The 23,650-nt window shown below is 37.7% G+C and overlaps 1 pseudogene; it reads right to left on the reverse strand.

Annotated features, from left to right (window-relative positions):
• The window catches only part of LOC103192828, a 155,116-nt pseudogene that overhangs the window by 93,908 nt on the left and 37,558 nt on the right, over positions 1 to 23,650 (reverse strand).

Raw genomic sequence — 23,650 nt, forward strand, 5'->3', positions numbered from 1 at the left:
TTTTTCCAAGAAGAACATGACATATTTCAGCCAAAGGTTGTGGCCCTAAGGAGATGTGATAACCTCAATGGAGTAAAAGAAGAAAAGACACTCCTGCTGCTTCAAGTATTCCCAAAGCCTTCTTTATCACTTACTTATTATCTTTCTTTTCTTTGTATATCCAGAGAGGACCTAAAATTTATTGTTATGTGCCACCATGTAGTCTCCCACTCATAGCAACCTTATGTACAACAGAATGAAACACTGCCCGGTCCTGTGCCAGCCTCACTATCCCTACTATATACCTGAGCCCATCATTGCAGCCATGGTGTCTGTCCATCTCTTTGAAAGCCTTCCCCTGTTTCATTGCCCCTCTACTTTAACAAGCATGACATCCTTTTCCAGAGAATGGTCCCTTCTGACAACATGACCAAAGTAGATGAGATGAAGCCTGGCCATTTTCGCTTCTAAGGAGCATTCTGGCTGCACTTCTTCCAGGAGAGATCTGTGAATCTTTTTAGCAGTCCAAGGTACTTCCAGCATCCTTCACCAACACAACTCAAAAGCATGAGCTCTTCTTCGATCTTCCTTATTCACTGTTCAGCTCTCACATGTATATGAGGCAATTGAAAATACCATGGCTTGGGTTAGGCGCATCCTAGTCTTCAAAGAAATATCTTTGCTTTTCAGCACTTGAAAGAGGTTTTTGCAGCAGATTGGCCCAATGCAATACATCTTTTGATGTATTGACAGCTGCTTCCATTGGTGTTGATTGTAGAACCAAGTAACAGGAAGTCTTTGACAACTTCAATCTTTTCTCCATCTATCATGATGCTGCTCATTGGTCCCATTGTGAGGATTTTTGTTTTCTTTATGTTGAAGTATAATCCATACTGTGGACTGCAGTCTTTCATTTTCATCAGTAAGTGCTCTAAGTCATCCTTACTTTCAGCAAGTGTAGTTAGTTGTCATCTGTGTATCGCTGGTTGTTAATAAGCCTTACTCCAATCCTGATGCCATGTTCTTCTTCATATAGACCAGCTTCTCGGATTATTTGCTCAGCATACAAGTTGAGTAAGTATGGTGAAAGGGTACAACCCTGACATACTCCCTTCCTGATTTTAAACCATGCAGTATCCCCTTGTTGTGTTTGAATGACAGCTTCCTGGTCTATGTACAGGTTCCTCAGGAGTATAATGAAGTGTTCTGGAACTCCCATTCTTTTTAAATTTATCCATAATTTGTTATGATCCACACAATCGAATGTCTTTGTATACTCAATAAAACATAAGTAAACCTCTTTCTGGTATTCTTTGCTTTGAGCCAAGTTCCATCTGACATCAGGTATGATATCCCTTACTCCACATTCCCTTCTGATTATAGCTTTCATTTCTGGAAGTTCTCTGTCAATGTATTGCTGAAACCATTTTTGTATTATCTTCAGTAAGATTTTATTTGTGTGTGATATCAATATTGTTTGAAAATTTCCACATTGTGTGGGATCACCTTTCTTTGGAATGGGTACAAATATGGATTTCTTCCAATCAGTTGGCCAGGAAGCTGTCTTCCAAATCTTTTGGCATAGCCAAGTGAGTGCCTCCAGTGGTGCATCTGCTTGTTGAAACATCTCAATGGGTGTTCTATCAGTTCCCGGAGGCTTGTTTTACACCACTTCCTTCAATGCAGCTTTGGCTTCTTCTTCAATACCATTGGTTCTTGATCATATGCCACTTCCTGAAATGGATGATCATCTACCAGTTCTTTTTGGTATAGTGAATCTGTGTATTCCATCCATCTTCTTTTGATGTTTCTTGTATCATTCAACATATTGCCCACTGAATCTTTCAATATTGCAATTCGAGGCTTAAATTTTTTCCTCAATTCTTTCAGCTTGAGAAATGCTGAGTGTGTTCTTCCCTTTTAGTTTTCTAATTGCAACTCTTGGCACATTTCATGGTAATAATTGTCTTGTCTTCGTGAACTGCTCTTTAAAACCTTCTGTTCAGCTCTTTTATCCTGTCAATTCTCCTATTTGCTTTAGCTACTCTCTGCTCAAAGACAAGTTTCAGCATCTTCCCTGACATCCATTTGGGTCTTTTCTTCTTTTCCGGTCTTTTTAATGACTTTTTGCTTTCTTCCTGGATGATGTTCTTGATGTCAGCCCACAATACCTCTGATTTTCAGTCATTGGTGTTCAATCCATCAAATCTATTCTTTAGATAGTCTCCAGATTCAAGAAGGATATACTCAAGGTCATATTTTGGCTCTCATGGACTTGTTTGAATTGTCTATAATTTCAACTTTAACTTGCAAATGAGCAGTGGATGGTCTGTTCCACAATCCTGGCCATATTTTGGCTGAAGATATTGAGTTTCCCCTTCGGCTCTTGCCACAGTTGTATCCTCCCCTCTGCACCCACCCCTGGCAACCAACAAAGAAAGCAAAGAAAGTTTCCCTCCATATATAAACCTTCCTTGACCCTCTACAACAATATTTGTCCTTCTGTGATTGACTTATTTCACTTAGCATAATGTCCTCCAAGTTCATCTATATTATGCAGTGTTTTGCAGACTCTACATTATTCTTTAGTGCTGCATAGCATTCCATTATGTGTATGTACCATAGTTTGGTCATCTACTGTTCTCCTATAAATCTTAGAGATAAGTCCCTTGCCAGATATGGAATTATTGGTAAATATGAATTTGTTGCTGTCATTTTTGTTATGTGCTTTTCTGTGGTGTTGATTTCTTTGTTCCATATAATTTTCTACGCTGAGCCTGTTTTGTTTATGAATCGTGTTATCCCTTCCTTCATTGCTATTGTTTTAGTATTTGCTGAATATTTATGCCGATCCTCTTTTTTGATGTGAAGGTTTATCATCTTTCTTTGAGGTTACCCTGTGATTTATAGTTTCCTTCCAAAGTTTAGAACAGTCCACTCTATCTTGTAGTTGTCCTGACTTCCCTACCATCTAGAAGTTCTGTTACAACACAGGGTTTTTTTTTTCCCCCTCTTTTTGGTTTGTAGTTGTCTTCATTCATCAATTGATGTCTGTGGTTCCCTGTTTACAATTTTGTAGGCTTATTTACTTTGGATACTTCCATAGCTGGATTGGTTTCTGGGTTATATCACCATATAATGATATATATGATGTTAATGGTCAGTTGTTGTTGACTGTTGTTGCTTCTCTGTCCAAAGGGCACTCTTTAGTATCTCTTGTAAGGTTGGTCTGGTTTTTAACAAATTCCCTTAATTTCTGCTTATCTGGAAATGTCCTAATTTCACCATCATTTTTGAAGGACACTTTTGCTGGGTACACAATTCTTGGTTGGAAATGTTTCTCTTTCAGGGTTTTATATATATCATCCCATTGTCTTCTCACCTGCATGGCTTCTGTCAAGAAATCTGAGCTTAGTCTTACTGGTTGCCCCTTGTAGGTAACTTTTCATTTTTCCCATGCTGCTCCCATGATTCTTTCCTTGTCTTTGGTTTTGGTAAATTTGATGATGATACGTCTGGGTGATTTTCTTTTGGGATCTATCTTGTTTGGGGTTCATTGGACTTCCTGAATGGTTATATTCTCATCTTTCATCATATCAGGAAAATTCTCTTCCAACAAATCTTGGACAATTTTCTCTGTGGTTTTATCTGTCTCTTCCTGTTCTGAATTCCGATGACACATAGGTTATTCCTTTTGATGGTATCTCACATGAACCTTAGACTTTCTTCATTTTGTTTTGATCTTTTTTCAATTTATCCTGTTCCAAAGAAGTGTTCAGGTATTTGCCTTCAATCTCCCTAATTCTCTCTTCCATTGATTCAATTCTGCTTCTTTGCCCATTCAATGTCTTATCTATTTCTGAAAATTTGGTATTAATCTTCTGGATTTCTGTGTGTAGATTTTGTATCATTTCTAATTTTTCATTTATTTTGTTATTTTATTCTTGTATTGTGTTTCAAAATTGTTCTAGGGTTTTCTCTTTGTTTTCCTTGATCTGTCTCTCAATTCCTTGAAGATGCCTAACTGTGATTCTTTTGAATTCCTTAACAGGGAGTTCCAATGCTGTGTCTTCCTCAGGGATGTGCTTGGGGTCTGTATCCTGGTCCCTTGTTTCTCCTGCTTCTTTGTGTGGATTGTGATGCTCTGTAACCTCTGAGTCATTGTGACGTTTTTCTGTTTATATTTAATTGGTGATTGTATGTTGGAGTGACTTGCCAATGATTTTTGTTTTCTTTGTTTTGTTTGTATGTTATCTATGCAAGGAGGGTATACTGTGTTCCTGTATTCACTAGTTGACAGCACTTATACACTTACCACCTGTCTCCTTTCCTGTTGTCAGCATCTCATATGCCCCTGCTGACATTGACAAAGAGAGCCTATTCTTAGGTCCCTGGAATCCAAATGAGAATGGTATCACTTTAAAATCCAAAATGGTCACCACTTGTGACAGCAGAAAGTCAATAGCTCAGGTTGTCTTCCTCCTTGCTGTTTCCCTTCTTAATCATAGCTGAATGGCAGTGAGTTTTTGAGTAATCTAGGTAAGTACTTGAGATCTTGAAAATGTCCCTGGGGTATGAAAGCAGAATGACATCAAACATTTGAGCATCTGGTGTAGAGTTCATGGACTGCCAGAAGAAGGGACAAATCTGTCTGAGGGGAAGTACATCCAGAATATTCCTTAGAAGCAACTTGGCAAAGCTTTGTCTCACATACTTTGGACATGTTATTAGGAGAGACCAGTCCCTGAAGAAGGATATTATGCTTGATAGAGTGTCAGTGAAAAATAGGAAGATCCTTAAAGGGATGGATTGGCACAGTGGCTACAACAATGGGCTCAAACACAGCAATGACTGTGAGGTTGGCACAGGTCCAGGCAATGTCTCATTCTATTGTACATAGGGTCACTATGAGTCAGAATCAACTCGATGGCACCTAACAACAACATCAAGTGTAGAGTACCTGTGTACTATATACTCAAAAGTCAAATGGTATGTAGGTCCCATTAAACTCAGATATCAGAGGCAATATGTATCTACAAGAAAATGCCAAATTATCTCTAATGTCTCTAATTTCATTTTACTAGTATTTATTTGGGTATAATTTTGAGTCACTTTCACAGAAAAATAAAACAAATATATAACTTTAAAAATACTATTTCATAAAAAAAATATTCATAGTTTGTTGTCCCTCCACCCATCACCCACCCCATAACACAAGATAAGAGTTAAGCTTTAGAATTTTAGTGTCCTTTGGTAGTGGCATTAATATGCTCAAAGCAGTTGAAAGTGGCATCTTCCATTAGATCTCTGCACCTGGAATTCAGTAGACTTGGCTCCCAGCCCCTCTCTACCATTAAATTGTTAGAGTGAGTTTGTAAATTATGTGATCCCTCCCAAACAGCTTTCTTATCTATAATATGAGTTTATGACATTGGAGTGACACAAATAAATGCTAATCTTGGTCTCATTTACAAAGTCAGTGGTTTATAAAAGGGATATGTAGGTAGCAGTGATTGGAGAAGTGATCATAGCCCCATGTTGGAGGCCCACTTAGGCTGTACATCTGGGATTTGTGAACTGCTCAGACAAAAATAAATAGAGCTCTTGCTGGATGTGGTGGAACTTCTACCCCAGTTGATGTAAATGATCTACTCTTCCTTCATTTCAACATAAATCAAGGTGGTCTCCCAGCTTCTTGTGTTTTAACCAATGAAGTGGCCACACTTGTGAGAATAGCCAATAATAACCTAGGCATATATACAATGCACACTTTTATTGCACACCTTGAGCTGCCTGGACAATTTTCTTTTAATCTATATTTAAAAAAAAAAAAAAATCTGTTTTCAATTCTCACTGAAACTGTTCATAGCTGCACCAGCCAGCAACATGAAACCAGTATAAATTGTTTTTTACAATGTGACCTGTGAACTTCCCACCAGGAATGCCAGGAATATGTTACAAGTGTAGCAAGATATTGATGTCCTCAGTCCTCAAGGCAGCAGGGCAGTATCCAAGCTGTATAGAGCCTTTGCACCAGTGACCTCTGACCATGAGTAATCTCCTACATTTACCAAAGAGTGCCATATAAATTATCTTTTTTCCATGTGTGCCATGATGTGAAAAAGATTGAGAAATACTAGACTAGACAGATTGGCTACTATATTTCTCCACAAACATGCTTTGAATGCCCACTATGGAGATATGAGTAGGTCCTGGGATTATAGAGATGAATAAAACCTGGACTTGATCTCTAAATGCAACATAATCTCTAAAATTCCATCATATATTTCCACTTCTTAAAAGTGGCTAATTTTGGAAAGAAAATAAATATATTAAAACAGAGAGGAAAGGAGACTGATTGACTATAGAAACTACAGATGAGTGGCTCTTATAAAGAAAATATTGGAACTCTTACTACAATTGACCATTTATAATCTTTATTCTATGACAAAACATTTCCATTTTTGTTCTTCTTTCATTGGCTGTCTTATAAGCTATATTTCATCACATTACTTTCATAATAACTTTAAGTAAAAAAAGTTATTTTTATAGTGACCAAAACTTGATTATTAATAGTTAGTAATTAATAATAATCAGAAATTAATTCATATATGAAAAACCAAACTCACTGCCATCAAGTTCATTCCAACTCATAGCAACACCCCTTTGGGTTTCTGAGGTAGTAAGTGTTATGGAAGTAGATTGTCCAGTCTTTCTTCTGTGGAATGGCTGGTGGGTTTGAACTGCCAACCTTCTGGTGAGCAGCCAATGCCTTAGGCACTATGCCACCAGAGATCCTTAATTCATATAAGGGACAGCTCAAAACAACCATAATTTCATAATACCAACATCATTAAATATCACAAAATACTTCTTAAAGCAATCACAAATCAATGAATGTGTTTACAGCCTAAATGATATGTTGAACCTTTATAGTTAAACGAAAATAGAAAACCGGTGCCATGTAGGGCTATCCTCAGAACCTCTATTTACCTTGTTTAGTTATCCTTAGCACTGTATGATCCTTTCTAATAGAGGCTTATTTATTAATATAATGCTTGGCAATCACAGCAGACACATAAGAATAATATGAATTGGTAAGATATGGTAAAAGCTCAGATGAAAATGTCTATACATTTCATGAACACAAACTATTTTCAGACAATGAAAAAGCACACATTTGTATTTTACAGACATCCATCAAAACTATATTGAAAGCAGTTTAAAATGCTTTTGGCAAAATAACACTTTTTAACAATCAAAAATAGACTTTAACTATGTGCATTATATATTTACAAATGGTGATTTTATAATTCTGTACAGGGGCTTCTTTTAATAACAGTTATGAGAGGTGTGCATTTTTTTATGTTTAGAACCAACATTCTCAAAAAAAAAAAAAAAGGGGGTAGTAATGAAGGATCTCTTTTCTTTCTCTTTTATCATGGTTTTCTGTAAGAGTCCTTATGTAATTTGACTTCCTGTTGATCAGATCCACTACTCATCTATCAGTTTGTTGTACTAGAGTGATTTGTGTGTTTCTATGATGCTGGAAGCTATGCCACTGCTACTTCAAATACTAGCAGAGTCACCCATGGTAGACAGGTTTCAGTGGAGATTTCAGACTAAGACAGACTAGGAAGAAGGACAAGGTGGTCTACTTCTGAAAAGGTGGCCACTGCAAACCTGATGAATAGCAGTGAAATATTATCTAATATAGTGCTGGAAGATGAGTCCATCATGTTGGAAGACATTTAAGGTACAACTGATGTGATAAACTTGGAAATGCGAAGAAACAGCTGCAAACATCCATTAATAATCAGAACATAGAACATAAGAAGTATCTAGGAAAATTGAAAGTTGTAAAAAATGAAATGAACTGTATAAAGATCAATATCCTAGGCATTAGTGAGCTGAAATGGACTAATATTGGTCATTCTGAATTGGACAGTTATCTTGTCTACTATGCCAGGAATGACAAATTGAAGAGGATGGCCTTCATCATCCAAAAGAACATTTCAAGATCTATCCTGAAAGACAGTGCTGTCAGTGATAGGATAATATTCATATACATACTAGGAAGACCAGTTAATTAGGCCCTTATTCAAATTTACCCACAACCACTAAAGCAAAAGATGAAGCCACTGATTTTTACCAACTTGTGCAGTCTGAAATTGATCAAACATACAATCAAGATGCACTGATAATTACCAATGATTGAAATGAGAAAGCTGCAAAAAAAAAAGGAGGATCAGTAGTTGGAAAATACAGCCTTAGTAACAGAAATGACACTGTAGATTACATGAGAGAATTTTGCAAGACCAACAACTTATTCATTGCAAATATCTTTTTCAACAACATAAATGATGACTATACACAGAGACTTTGCCAGAGGGCATACACAGGAATTCATTCGACTATATGTGTCCAGAGATACAATGGAGAACCTCAATATCATTAGTCAGGACAAGGTCAGTAGCTGACTCCAGAACAGATCATCAATTGCTCATATACAAGTTTAAGTTGAATCAGAGGAAAATTAAAACAAGTCCATTAGAGCCAAAATACAACTTTGATTATATCCCACATTAATTTAGAGACCATCTCAGGAAGATGTTTGACACATTGAACACCAATGACTGAACACCAGATGAGTTCTAGGATAACACCAAGGATATCATGCATGAAGACAGTAAAAAAGCATTTAAAAGAAAGGGAAGAAAGGACAGATGGAAATGGACAGATGGAAATGACAGAAGAGACCATGAAACTCATTAATGAACGTATAGTAACCTAAAGCACATGCAAGAAATGAGGAAGTAAAAGAACGGAACAGAAGGTTTCGGAGGGTGGCTCAAGAAGACAAAGTAAAGTATTTCAATGAAATGTGTAAAGAACTGGAGTTAGAAAACCAAAAGAGAAGAACATGTTCAGAATTTCTCAAGCTGAAAGAAATGAAAACAAAAATGAAGCCTCGAGTTGCAACATAGAAATTTTGCTATAGGCAAAATATTGAATTATGCAGGAAGCATCAAAAGAAGATGAAAGAAATACAGAGAGTCACTGTACTATAAATGATTGGTCAGTGTTCAGTTATTTCAGGAGAAGCATATGATCAAGAACCAACGCTACTGAAAAAAGAAGCCCAAGCTGCACTGAAGGAATTGGCGAAAAACAAAACCAAAACCCACTGTCTTCATGTTAATTCTGATTTGTAGTTACCATGTAAGACAGAATATAATTGACCTATAAGATTTCCAAGGCTGTAATCTTTACAGAAGATCTTTACCTATTTTTCCCACAGAGCAACTGGTGTGTTCAAACTGTTAACCTTTTGGTTAGCAGCCCTTAGCAGCCAAATGCCTTAACCTCTGTGCCACCAGAGCTTCTTGGCAAAAAACTAGGCTTCAGGAATTGACAGAATACCAATTGCAATGTTTGAACAAAAGGATGCAACATTGAAAGTGCTCACTCATCTATGCCAAGAAATTTAGAAGATAGCTACATGGCTACCCGAATAGAAGAATCCATATTTGTGCCCATTCCAAAGAAAGAATGATGAAATTATAAAAAAAAATAACATTGTAAAAGTTTGCTGAAAGTAATTTTAAAATAGTTGTAGAAGTACATAGGCCAGAAATTCTAGCCAGATTCAGGAGAGGGCATTGAACAAAGGATATCATTCCTGATGTCAGGCAGATCTTGGCTGAAAGCAAATAATACAAGAAATATGTTTACCTGTGTTTTGTTGACTGTGCAAAGACATTTGACTGTGTGTATCATAACAAATTCTGTATGACATTTCAAAGAATGGGAATTCCAGAAAAATAAAGAAAACAAAAATCCTTACAACTGAATCAATAAGCAATATCACGATAAATGGAGAAAAGATTGAATTGTCATGCATTTTATTTTACTTGCATCCATAATCAATGCCCAAGGAAGAGGCAATCAAGAAACCAAACAATGTATTATATTAGGCAAATTTGCTGTAAAAGACCTCTAAATTGTTAAAGAGCAAAGATGTCACTTTGAAGAATAAGGTGTACCTGACCTAAGTCATGGTATTTTCAATCACCTCATGTGCATACAAAAGCTGGACAATGAACAAGGAAGATCAAAGAACAATTGATGCATTTGAATTATGGTGTTGGTGAAGAATATTGAAAATACCATGGCCTGCCAGAAGAACAAACAGATTTGCTTTGGATAAAGTACAACTGGAATGCTCCTTGGAAAAGAGGGTGGCAAGAGTTTGCCTCTTGTACATTGTTCATGTTATCAGTAGGGACCATACCCTAGAGTAGGACATCATCTTTGGTGAAGTAGATGGTTAGCCAAAAAGAGGAAGTCCCTCAAAGGGTTGGATTGAAACAGTGGCTGCAACAATAGGCTCATGCATAGCAGCAATTTTAGGATGGTGTAGGATCAACCAATGGAAGGAAGGTTGGGCAATCTACTTCTGTAGCGATACTGCCTCAGAAACCCCAGGAGGGGTTGCGATGAGTTGAGTCACACTCAGTGACACATAACAACAACAAGAAGGACCAGGCAATGTTTCTTTCTGTTGTATATAGGTCTCTATGAGTTGGAACTTACTTGACAGCACCGAACAACTACAACTGATTAGATGTTATGTTGTATATATAGACATCTCCAACTTAATATCAACACAGAAAATATTGGATTTTTCAAGGATTTTATTTTACCTGGATGCACAATCAACACTCATGAAACAGCAGTCAAGAAATCTAACATATTGCAGTGGGCAAGTCTGCTGCAAAAGACCTCTTCAGAGTGTTAAAAAGCAAAGATGTCACTTTAAGGACTAAGGTGCACCTGACCCAAGCCATGATATTTTCATTCACCTCGTATTCATATGAAACACCACAATAAAAAAGGAAGATGAAGAAGAAATGATGTCTTTGAATAATGATGTTGGTGAAGAATATTGCATATACTATCAACTGCCAGAAGAACAAACAAATGTGTCTTGAAAGAAGTACAGCTAGGATACCCCTTAGACTGGAGGATGCCCAAACTCTGTCTTACATACATTGGACATGTATCAGGAGGAACCAGTCCCTGGAGCAGGACATCATTCTTGGTAAAGGAGAGGATCAGAGAAAATGAGGAAGACCCTCAGTGGCATGCATTGCCACTGTGGTGCAACAACGAGCTCAGACGTAGTGAGGATGGTGCAGGACCAGGTAGGGTTTCAGTCTGTTGTACGTACGGCCACTATAAGTTGGAACCGATTTGATGGCACCTGGAAACCACAATGTCAGTAACATAATCATGAAAATGTAATTCTCTGCACAAAAATACTAAGTGGGAGACTATTTCTGTTTTTTGCTATTTGTTTGTTTTTAATGAGAAATATGATGGTTACCTGTCAACCCAAATCAATTTCCTAAAAGGTAACTAACACAATAAAACTGTCTATGTGTAAATAACACAGTCACATCAGGAAGTTAAATGTTTAAACCATGGATTATTGACCACCAATCAATATATTAATTTCCAAACTGTTGTTTATATTTGTGGAAACATGTTGTATGCTGTTGACACTCAGATGGCTTTCAAAAAGCCTATATATGATTCTGATGGCCTATCAATTGTATTTGGAAGGTAATTCAATATTTTTACCACACACAATTTTGATTAAAATGCTGAATTGAGTTTGGACATGTAAATTTTTCCTTTAAAGTTTAGCCAAAAAACATTATTTTGAGAGATACCTACATTTTATGAAGTTGGGATACAATAAGTAAATAAATAACTACATTGAAAATATTCACTGTAAAATCTTCCACAGCATGTCCCTGTGTTCTCACATTTACTTTTCACCATCTGCAGTGATTAGCTATTATTTTCTCCCTTTTACAGACATGAAAGGCGAGGTTCAGGGAGCTTGAGTGACTTTTAGGTTAGAAATGCCCTTATATATTCTTATTGAATTTTACTAGAATTACATGCTTTGGGTAATTTGTGTTGATGTAGTTAAGAATCTAGAATCAGCTACATTGCTACCACTCATAAAGGATCTTATTTTTCCAAAGCCTCTCCTAACATTTCATTTCTTGGGAATACTGTATAAATATTTGATGACTACTGTGTGTTCAATCCTTCCCCACCCTTTCATTTCTAAAGGAAAAAAAGTGGTAGCTCTGGTTTGTCTAGATTAAGAGAAAGAATAGTAACTTTCCCTTCCAAATACAGTTATTGTCTTTCCTAGATCTAAATGCTATCTAGCACATTTAAATCCATGTAACTTCTATGTGTTTACTTTCAATTTCCCACCTATTTTAAGTGTCCATATTAATATCTTACATTGTCAATATTTTTTCTTTCTGTACACCATCTCTCATATTTATATACCATCATAAATGATAGCACCTTATATCATGGCACCTGCTGCTATCCAGTTGATTCCAACTTATAGCAACCATGGAAAGACAGAATAGAACTGCCCGCGTAAGATTTCCAAGGCTGTAAGTTTTTACGGAAGCAGATGGCTTATCTTTCTCCCATGGAGCAGCTGATGGGTTCAAACTGCTGACCTTTGGGTTAGCAGCTGGATGCCTTAACCACTGTGCCACCAGAGCTCCTTATATCATGGTAGGTGTGGTGTTTTGAGTTGTTTAGCTTGAATGCAATTCAATGGTTTTCATCAAAATGGTTACTTGGAAAGTTATTCCAGCCACTGCTATCTGTCTAAACAGAAGGCATCACTTTGTTTTTAGGAAACTTAATTTCCTAGATTTTTGTTGAAAACAATAATTACATAGTGAAAAGCAAATATAAGCCCTTCTAATTAGTACTGCTATGTATTTATTTATTTTAACCAGAAAACAGGGGAAACTATCTTGTTGTTGTTGTTGTTGTTGTTAAGTGCCGTCGAGTCGTTTCCGACTCATAGCGACCCCATGCACAGCAGAACGAAACACTGCCCGATCCCGCACCAGCCCCACAATCCCCGCTATACTCGAGCCCATCATGGCAGCCACTGTATCAATCCATCTCGTTGAAGGCCTCCCCCTCCTTCGTCGACCCTCCACCCTACCAAGCATGACATCCTTCTCCAGGGAATGGTCCCTTCTTACAACATGACCAAAATAGGTGAGACGAAGTCTGGCCATTCTTGCTTCCAAGGAGCATTCTGGCTGCACTTCCTCCAGGACAGATCTGTTAGTTCTTTTAGCAGTCCATGGTACTTTCAGCATTCTTCGCCAGCACCACAACTCAAAAGCATCAACTCTTCTTCGGTCTTCCCTATTCATTGTCCAGCTCTCACATGCATACCAGGCGATTGGAAATATCATGGGTTGTGTCAGGCGCACCTTAGTCCTCAAGGAGATATCCTTGCTCCTCAGCACTTGAAACAGTTCCTTCGCAGTTGACTTTCCCAATGCTACACGTCGTCTAATGTCCTGACTGCTGCTTCCGTTGGCATCGATTGTAGAACCAAGCAATGTGAATTCCTTGACAACCTCAATCTTCTCTCCATTGATTGTGATGCTGCTCATTGGTCCAGTTGTGAGGATTTTTGTTTTCTTTATGTTGAGATGTAATCCATACTGCAGACTGTATTCTTCAACCTTCATCAGTAGGTGCCTTAAGTCATCCTCACTTTCAGCAAGCAAAGTTGTATCGTCTGCATATCTCAGGTTGTTAATGATTCTTCCTCCAATCCTGATACCACGTTTTTGGAAACTATCTTAGGTTAGCAATATTGCTAATGTCCTTTACTTTGCCACATTTCTCATTCTAAGTATCTGGGATACTCAGAAGTAATGGTTGAAGTACACTGACCTCCCAGTAACTAACCACATAAGTAATCATTATTTAGAAGAGTTTTCTTCCATTCTTTAGACATGTAAGACAGCAAACTGGTTTTTCACTTTGACTATTTCTTACCATGTTGAAAGCTGAGAAGTTCTTTAAAGTGTTTCCAATGTTTTTATGAAGAGACAATGTATTTCCCTTTGGTAATATTTTTGGATCCTTTACTTTTACAGATGGCTCTCAAAATTAAGCGTATCTTTCTTCATATGGACAATAGTACTTTAATGACTTTTTTATGCTTCTCAAGATCAATTTCTCATTATAACAACTGATAATTTATTTTTAAGTTCAGAAAAAGTTTTAGTTTAGACATTGCATTTTCCTTCAGAGAATTTCACCAGTATTTTCCTATAAATGTCCAATATAGTATATCATTTTCTTTTAAATTTGATCAAAAAATCGATGATTTCTTGGCCTTATTCTTTGACTTGTATTTGTGTACATGTGTCTGATCTCATTTTGGTATTAGGCATTGAAGATAACATATCAGCTGTGTGGTTTGATGGCAAGATAAAATCCTTTAGAGTCATTTCCCTTGAGCTTCCTATGCATAAATCATCTTTCTTCTTTTGAGTGGTAAATTTCATTGCAATTCATAGCTTTAGTTTAAAAAACATCTCTTAAATTGGTTAGTTTAGAATTATAGCAACACAGAATATGGACTCTGTCTTAATATCATTTTTCTGCTGGCTTTAACTTTTATTTTCCTTTATTCAATTGGACAAATATTTTTGAATGCTTACATTTTGCTAGAAAGTGTAGCAGATAAAAAATAAAAGATACAAACCCTGTCCTTTGGGAGCTATTTGCTTAGAGGCTGATAGGATATGCAAGTATAATCCAAGTATTGAAGTGCTATCATAAAAGTATAAAGGTCTCAGTGGAATTACGATACACTTTTAAAGTACATAGTCTTAACTTTAAGTAACTGTAGTAGTTAAGGTAATGCTAATTGCTATAACAGATTGAAATCTCAGTGTTTTAACAGAATGGATGTTTCTATTCTGGAATAGATGTTCAATCAGCACAAGGGTGAGGTGATGTTTGTGATTTTACTTCATACATCATCCAAGGTCCTAGGCTTTTTCAACATGTGGATTTCAAGATCCTTGGAGCTTGACATCCAACAGGGAGACTAAAGGAAAAGAGTATTTGATAACATGGATGTTTTTGTGGAGCAGAATCAGAAGTGGTACACATCACATGAGGTTTTGCTGGCCAGAGCATTCACATGGCCTCACCTCAAAGCAAGGGAACTGAGAAATGTAGTCTAGCTATGCACTCAGAAGGAAAATTTGATATATAGCTAGACAGTATCTGTCAGTCTGCCCATCTAATGACCTAATTCTCAGTTCATATTTCCTCCTACATATAGAACACACTCCCCAAGAGACATTAAAAAAAAAAAAAAGGAAAGCAAAAAGTCCTTTCTAATCATCACGGTATGGTCCCTGTCCAGGGTCACTAAATGATGCAATGTTCTTGACTGATTTGGATCAGGCTTTTCATGGTCTGGTAACTTAGGAACTGTAAAACAAATTGTCACTACCCTCCTGTACTCCTCTCCTTTGTATGCCCTTAGTCAAGATTCAGTCAGGAGTCAGAAATCAACAGGCTATTTTAAAAGAAAAAAAATTAATATAAAGTCCAAGAAGAATTAAAGAGTCATAAAGAGTACTCTAAGGTGTCCTAGAGGTAGCAACTTCAGGAAGCAGTTACCACCACTAGACTGAGGGTATAAAGAACGAGGGTTTGAATTAAAATTTAGAAGCTTGGAGGAGAGGCTTTGTGAAATTGAAATGCATATGTCTGAAAAAGAGATGCTGATCAGCTGCTGCTCGTATCTTTGAGTTTGAAGGAAGTGTCCTATGGGACTGTGACCTGAACCTCTGAGGAAGGGACATTTTTCAGCTGGTATTGATGCTTCTGAAGAGATGCAATGAAGTTCTGTGAGGGTAGGCATATATGCAAACTGGATTCAACTGCTGCTACTGAACTGGACTGCTACTTCCAGGGTGAAGAAGAGAGATTCGAGTGACACAGACAGACACCAGAAACAAACAGGAAATATAGTGTCTTATCTTTGTCTTCCAGCCCTTTAGTCTCCTGTTAGAATCCCTTATTAGCATAGCTTACAAGAAAGCCAACAGGAAATATAGAAATGTGGTGTGCAGAGTCATAGCCACAGTACCACAAAGAAGAGCATAGAAAGGTGAGTTTGAAGCTGGTAGACAGGATAGTCATATGAGTTTTCCATGTACAGCAGTAACATAGTGACTATAATAAAATCTTCCATTCATGGAAGAAAACAGAAGACTAGTAACACAAAGTTACTAGTTGGTAACAATTATTGATAATCTATTGGGCAGGATATGTGAAGATTCCTTATCTTGAAAATGAGGGAAATTTCTTCATTAGAGCCTCATAATACACTATGGGCAAAACTTAAGTGTCCATTGGTGTCAGGATACCCAAGACCAATCACAGGCTCAACAATTCACGAAGAAGACTCACAGGACACAACATACACTCATACTCATGGTTATAATTTATCACATCAAAAGGATAAAAAGCAAAATCAGCAAAGGAAAAAGCTCATAGAGCTAAAATCTGGAGGAAACCAGGCACAAGCTCCCACAACCCTTGTCCTGTAGAGTCTCTCTCTCATACACACAGCACAAAAGTACCAGTTACCATTGAGTAGATTCTGACCCCTGGCATCCTGAGGAGTGTCAGAATAGAGCTGTGCTTGGTAGGGTTTCAATGGCTGATTTTTTCCAAAGTGGATCTTCAAACCTTTCTTCCAAGGCACTAGTGGGTGCCCTCAACCCTCTAACTTTCCATTTTAAGCTGAGCACATTAACTGTTTGCACCAGAGTTTCTGGAGTCACATTTAACTCCCCCCAGCACTGAGTTTTGACAACATACGTGAAATGTTGTGTGCCAAGGCAGCTCAACAGAGACTCAGTTCCCAGGGTTTTTATTGAAGGCTAATGATGTAGACAACTTCTCTCCAGCACATACCAAGATTACAGGCATCCAGAAGGAAAGCAGGCATTCAGCATAAATCATATTCTTTGCACAAACAGCTAACAGTCAGCCTGCCGTTCTTATTAGGGAATAGTGGGAACCCTCCCCAAGTCTAAGTTTGCAGACACTAGCCGAGGATTAACCTTTCAAACAGGCATTTCTAGGGAAACAAGTCTCAAGCCTATGTTAATTCTCTTCTGCACATAATTTTTCACTGAGACTTATATTCTCTGTGGTGATCTTTTTTGTCCATTATCTTTTGTAGCTACATCAGAAGGAGCACTGGGGCTGATGTCCCTTTTGGAGCTACAGAGTTTTCACAGAGTACTTGGGAGTCAAAAGTCTTTGAGTTGAGGCTCATGGTTTCTTTGAAAATATAATTTCTGAAAAATGTTGTAGGATTGTACAGTGCATACTATAGTATGCTGCATAGTCCCACTTCATTGCTGAACCACTCATTCCCTCAGCTGGTGGGAACACTCATAGCTAACAAACCTGAGCCTTGCGAATCTCTGGGAATTTCCTTTAGCTCAAGAGTGCTACTTTGTCAAATGTCATGTTCCTATGCTGGGGGCAGCTTGCATCCAATGACTGATTGTTGTAGGGTATAGGGAAATGCCCAAATCCCTTGTTTCAATGTGGAATAATGCTAGAAGTTAGCATTATTCTAAGTTCCTGAGCTCCCTACAGCATAGACGGAAGCCTTTTTTGTGACTAATTGCATTTAAACTTCTATCTTTCCCCAATTCTGCTTCCTCCAGTCTCCCACAAATGTTAATCCTGAGAGTGTTCTCCAACACATTCCCTGCATGAAAATTTCAGTGTGAGAATCTGTTGATGAGGATTCCTTTTGCTTCAGCTCTATTCCAAAGACAGCAGACACACTCAAATTTCTTTCCTAGACACAATTTTAAAGCCTGGGTTATTTCATTCATTTGCCGTTCCCATACTTCTCTAAATTTAGTGGCAGTTAGGTTAAGTCCATTGAGCTTGGAAGGGTAGGGTGGAAGGATAACCACACTTTTTATCTGATCTTTGTTTCAAGGCTGAACCTTCAGGAGCTTTTATCAATCTGTAGCTTTTTCCAATTTTATTTTCTACTGTCTGAGGTCTAGAAGTCATTAGGTTTTTCCACAACTTTAACTCAAATTCTTGGATACATCTTTTTTATTTCTGCTTGCAAATAACTGGTCATTTCCTGCCTGAGCACATATTTATTACAAATTTCTCCAAGTACCACCAGCACACAAGATTTACATCCTGTTTTCTAATCTATATGTGGCAGAAGAACATGACATCAAGATTGCAGGAAGACTCAACAACCTGTGATACGCAGATGACACAACCTTGCTTCCTGAGAGCGAAGAGGACGTGAGCACATAGTACTGAAGGTTAAAGGATACAGCCTTCAGTTTGGATTACACCTCAACATCAAGAAAACAACACTCCTTACAAGTGGACCAATAAGCATCATAATATATGGAGAAAAGATTGAAGCTGTCAAAGATTTCATTTTACTGGGACCCACTTTTAACATCCTTGGAAGCAGTGAAGAAATCAAACAAATAATTGTGTTGGCAAATTTGCTGCAAAAACACTAAATAAAGTGTTAGAAAGCAAAGATGTCATTTTGAGGACTAAAATGGGCCTGACCCAAGCCATAGTATTTTCAGTTGCCTCATATGCATGTGAAAACTGGACAATAAAAAAGAAAGACCAAAGAAGAATTGATGCCTTTGAATTACGGTGTTGAAGAATAATAAATATACCATGGACTGCCAGAAACACCAAACAAACAAACTCAATGCCATCAAGTCGATTCCAACTCATAGTGATCCTCTTTGGGTTTCTGAGGTGGTAAATATCTACAGAAGTAGATAGCCCAAACAAATCTATCTTGGGAGAAGTACAGTCAGAATTCACTTTAGAAGCAAGGATGGGGAGGCTTCATTTCATGTCCTTTGGACGTGTTATCAGGAAGTACTAGTATCTTGAGAAAGACATCATGCTTGGTAAAACAGAGTCAGCAAAAATGAGGAAGACAGTCATTGAGATGGATTGACACAAAGGTTACAACGATGAGGCTGACGCATAGCTATGATTGTGAGGTTGGCGCAGGACCAGGCAGTGTTTTGTTCTGTTGTACACAGGATCATTAGCAGGAATCAACTAGATGGCACCTAACAACAAGTCGCACAACTATAGCTCTGCTCAATAGGCACATCTTCCACAATTTGGAGGTGTCACAGGTGGCACTTTAATCAAATGATTTCCACTGCATGGCACTGGTCTCCAAATCTGCACTCTCCCTGATAACAATTTCCTTACTTCCCACAGTGCTATATATTTAAGTTTATTATTTTGGAAATACCCTCTCCTTTCTTAAGGAACTCTGGTGGCATGATGGGTAAGATGTTTGGCTGCTAACCAGAAGGTTAGCAGTTCAAACCCACCTGTTGCTCCACAGGAAGAAGATGAGGCAATCTGCTTCCATAAAGATTTACACACAGCCTTGGAAATGTTAAGCAGGTCGCTGAGTCAGAATCGACTCCAGGGCAGTGATTTTTTTTTATTTGTTTGTTTGTTTGGTTCAAGTTTATTCAGGAAAGCAGAAACAACTTGAAGTATTTCAAGTAGGGAGGTATATGTATAGGAATATATTTAATATGAGGTGCTCATAAGTCCATAGAAATGGCAGGAGGATTTAAGGTCTTCTAAATCTTGGGTTCATTGCTAGTTTTGAAGAAGTTCAGAAGTTGTGGGAACTACAGAAAACACCAGTGTTGATCACAGCTGCTTCTGGCACCAAGGTGGATAATTTCTTTAAAAACAGCAAAGGATTCTGCAAAATCTCCCATGTGCCAAAAGCCCCATTTCTTTCAATTTCTGGAGAAACAATTATTCAACTTTTGCATTTCTTCTACCTTGCAAATTCCATGCAACTCATTGGTGAAATACAACAGCAAAACTGTTTTGGAAATTTAGTCCCAATCTTTTAGTTCCTGTAATACACACCATAGGAAGAAGAAAATGATCAGTTACTAAAGACAATTTAGAGAATAATATTTTTTTTTCCAAGTATATGTGTACCCATTATATTTTGATAAGCATGCTGTATAAAATGACACTTCTGCAGTGGAAAAACTAATGGAATAAACTGCTTTGAAGAGTAATTAGACCTACTAATGAATGTGACACTAACAGTGTGCTAAATAAAATAGATAATATTCAGATAATAATAAGGACATAAAAATGATTGATATAAAGTAAAATTAAAATTGATTAACGTATACCACAACAAATAGTAATGCTATTCTTGGTGATCCACTCTAAATTTTCTATTATACTCCCTAAGTTATTATTGTTAGTTACTGTTGAGTTGATTCAAACTCATGGCAATTTTGTGACTAAGTTAGGGATAAGATAAAATAATCCTGCAGTCAGGATCTTTAGGTCGAGCACTGTTGTCCCGTTCAGAAAACAAACAAAAACCCTCTTGACTCTTATTAGTAAAATTATAGTCACAAATGAGTCTAACTGGGTTATTTAATGATTTTTAATTTACTCAAGGTTTTATTTGGTTATTGAGAGTTAATTGTACTAAAAATAAACATCACTGAGTTGTGAACCATTCACTATTATAATATATGTAAAATTATTTACAAAATATTATAGGTAAAATAGATTGATTTTATAGTAGAGTATACAAGGGACAAAGGAATGAAAACTTCATAGCCATACTAAAAACCTTGAAGGACTGAGGCACTGGGCTTGGGACCACAATCTTTGAGGACATCTAGGTCAATTGTCATAGCATAGGCTACGAAAGACAATGTTCTACATCCTATTTTGATGAGTCATGACTGGGATCTTAAAAGCTTATGAGCAGCCACCTAAGAGATTACAATTGTTCTCTCCCCATCTGGGGTGAAGAAGAGTGAAGAAAATCAAAGACTCAAGGAAACAACTAGTCCAAAGGACTGATGGGGCTCAAGAACCACAGTCTCCACTGGTCTGAGAACAGAATTAGATGGTGCCTTACTACCACTACTGAACACTCCGACTGGGATTGCAAGAGAAGATCCTGGAGAGAACAACCATGAGAGAAAGAAGGGCTGCTCAGGCACAGGGAGACAGCTCAGGGGGTAAGAGTGCATGGAAGGATGGACACAGGGAAGAGGTAGCTATCGGGATGAAGTGGGAGAGGAGATGTTGCAAATTGTGGTCAATGTCATGAGACAAAGTGTGTGTGAACTGCTATATGGAAAGTGTATTTGCTCTGTAAATTTTCACCCAAATCACAATTAAAAAAAAAAAAAGAGAGAGAGAGAGAGAAGATCCTGGAATGAGTGAGAGAAAAATGTAAGTCAAAACCCAAAATCATAAAAGAACAGATTTAGCAGTCTCATAGAGACTGGTAGAACCCCTGAGACTATGACCCTTTGACACCCTTCAAACCTGGAATTGAACTTACTCCTGGAGATCACCTTTCACCCAAACAATGGACAGGCCTATAACGTGAAGAAACAACAGCTGTGAGGAGCTTACTCCTCAGAATAGTCAACAGCCAGAGAACAAAAGGGCGAAATTTGCCCAAAAACAAAATTCAGAAGGAAGGAAAGGGCATGAAAGGACAAATGAAAACAGGGAAACCAGAGAGGAAGTGGGAAAAAAAAGGGCTGATACATTGAGGGGATTGCAACTAATGTCATGAAATAAATTGTGCATAAATTGTTGAATGGGGAACTAACTTGCTCAGAAAATTTCCACCCAAACAACAATAAAATGTCAGAAAAAAGAAAAAGAATACTTAAAATTTTGCCCACTACTAATGAGCAATTATACTGTAGAATTTTTACTGAGATCATCTTAAATAAAGGTAACAGAGAGTGCAGAAAGTGATTATTCAAAATGATGACCTGAGGTAATCCCCTGAAAGTGTTACTATGTTCAAAAAATTCTGCTTTCATAGTTTGAAGAAAAAAGAAAAAATCTGTAGATACCTATAAATATATTCTAAAAGTAATGATCATACCTAGCATATATTGAGCACTTACTATGTGTCAGACAATATTCTGAATGCTTTGCATTTAATGATATACTTGCTAGTACTGTCATGAAATAAATACGTGAGAAAGTCATTTAATTTGTTTAAGATCACACAGTGAATAACTGGTGGGAGAACCAGGGTACTATTCTAGGTTATCCACTGTAGAGGTTACCATGACACTGTTTATATTGTTGTTGTTAGTTGCTGTTGATTTGATTCTGATTCATATTGGCCTCTTGAGTGCAGAGTAGAAATACTTCATAGGGTTTTCAAGGCTGTGACTCTTTGAAAGCACATTGCCAGGTCTGTCTTCCAAGGTGCCTGCCTCTAAGTGGGTTAGAACTACCAATCTCTCAATTAGTAGTTGAGTGATGAATGGTTTGCATCACCCATACTGCCTGTAATACAATTTAATTATATTAAAACAATGTCTCTAATTGAGAGTTCACTGACAGGAAGTAGGAAGCAAGGGCTGATGGCTGGAAAGGTAGGGGGAAGTCTAGGAAGTGGCCAAAGCAGTTTCGAACAGCTAAGGGTTACGAACTTGTCTGTCAGTTTGTTGTACTGTAAGTGACTTGTCACTGTGAAATTGGAGGCTGTGCCACCATTGTTTCAAATGCCAATAGGGTTGCCCATGGTGGATGGGTTTCAGCAGTGCTTCCAGACTGAGATGGACTCAGTAGAAGGAAGAGGCCATCCTCTTCTCAAAGAATTGGCCAGGGAAAACTTTATGAATAGCAGTGAAATATTTTCTGATATATTATTGGGAAACTTTATGAATATCCCTGAAACACCGTCCAATATAGTGGCAGAAGATGAGGCCCTGAGGTTGGAAGGCACTCAAAATATACCTGGGAAAGAGCTGCCTCATAAAGTAGAAGCAACCTTAATGATATGGATACAGTAAAGTTTTCATGACCTCCGTTTGCTGAAATGGCATGACTCAAAATGAGAAGAAACAGCTGCAAACATCCACTAATAATCAGAACATGGAATGTATGAAGTATGAATCTAGGAAAATTTGAAGGTGTCAAAAATGAAATGGAACTCATAAAGATCAATTTCAAAGGCATTAACTAATAATCTCACTGTTGAACTGACTCAAAGCAGCCTGATCCCTCTTTGGGTTTCTGAGGCAGTACCACTACGGAAGTAGATTGCCCAATCTTCCTTCTGAGGAGGGGCTGATGGGTTTCATGAGTTGAAATGGACTGGTTATGGCCATTTTGAATCAGACAACCATATGATCTACTATGCTGGAAATGACAAGTTAAAGAGGAATGGCATGGCATTCATCATCAAAAAGAATGTTTCAATATCTATCCTGAAGTACAGTGCTGTCAGTGATAGAATAATATCTATATGCCTACAAGGAAGGCCAATAAATACTACTATTATTCAAATTTACACACCAACCACCAAAGCCAAAGATGAGGAAACTGAAGATTTTTATCAACTTCTCCAGTCTGAAATTAACCAAACATGCATCCATTATCACTGGTGTTCTGGTTACCTAATACTTCTCAGACAAGAATATGCCACAAATGGGATGGTCATAACAAATAGGAGTTTATTCTCTCACAATTTAGAAGCTTTAAGTCCAAGTTCAAAGTGCCAAGCTCTAGGGGCTGTGTGAAAGCCCCTCAACCTTGGGGTCCAGCTCTGCCTCCTGCTCCTGGCCCACTGGAGCTAGAGGCATTTCTTCACTCAGACAGCTGCTGGCTGCTAAGGCTGAGAAGCCCCAGC

Source organism: Orycteropus afer, unplaced genomic scaffold (assembly GCF_000298275.1).
Source record: "Orycteropus afer afer isolate SDZICR_OR568_19922 unplaced genomic scaffold, OryAfe1.0 scaffold00002, whole genome shotgun sequence".
NCBI classification, from domain to species: domain Eukaryota; kingdom Metazoa; phylum Chordata; class Mammalia; order Tubulidentata; family Orycteropodidae; genus Orycteropus; species Orycteropus afer.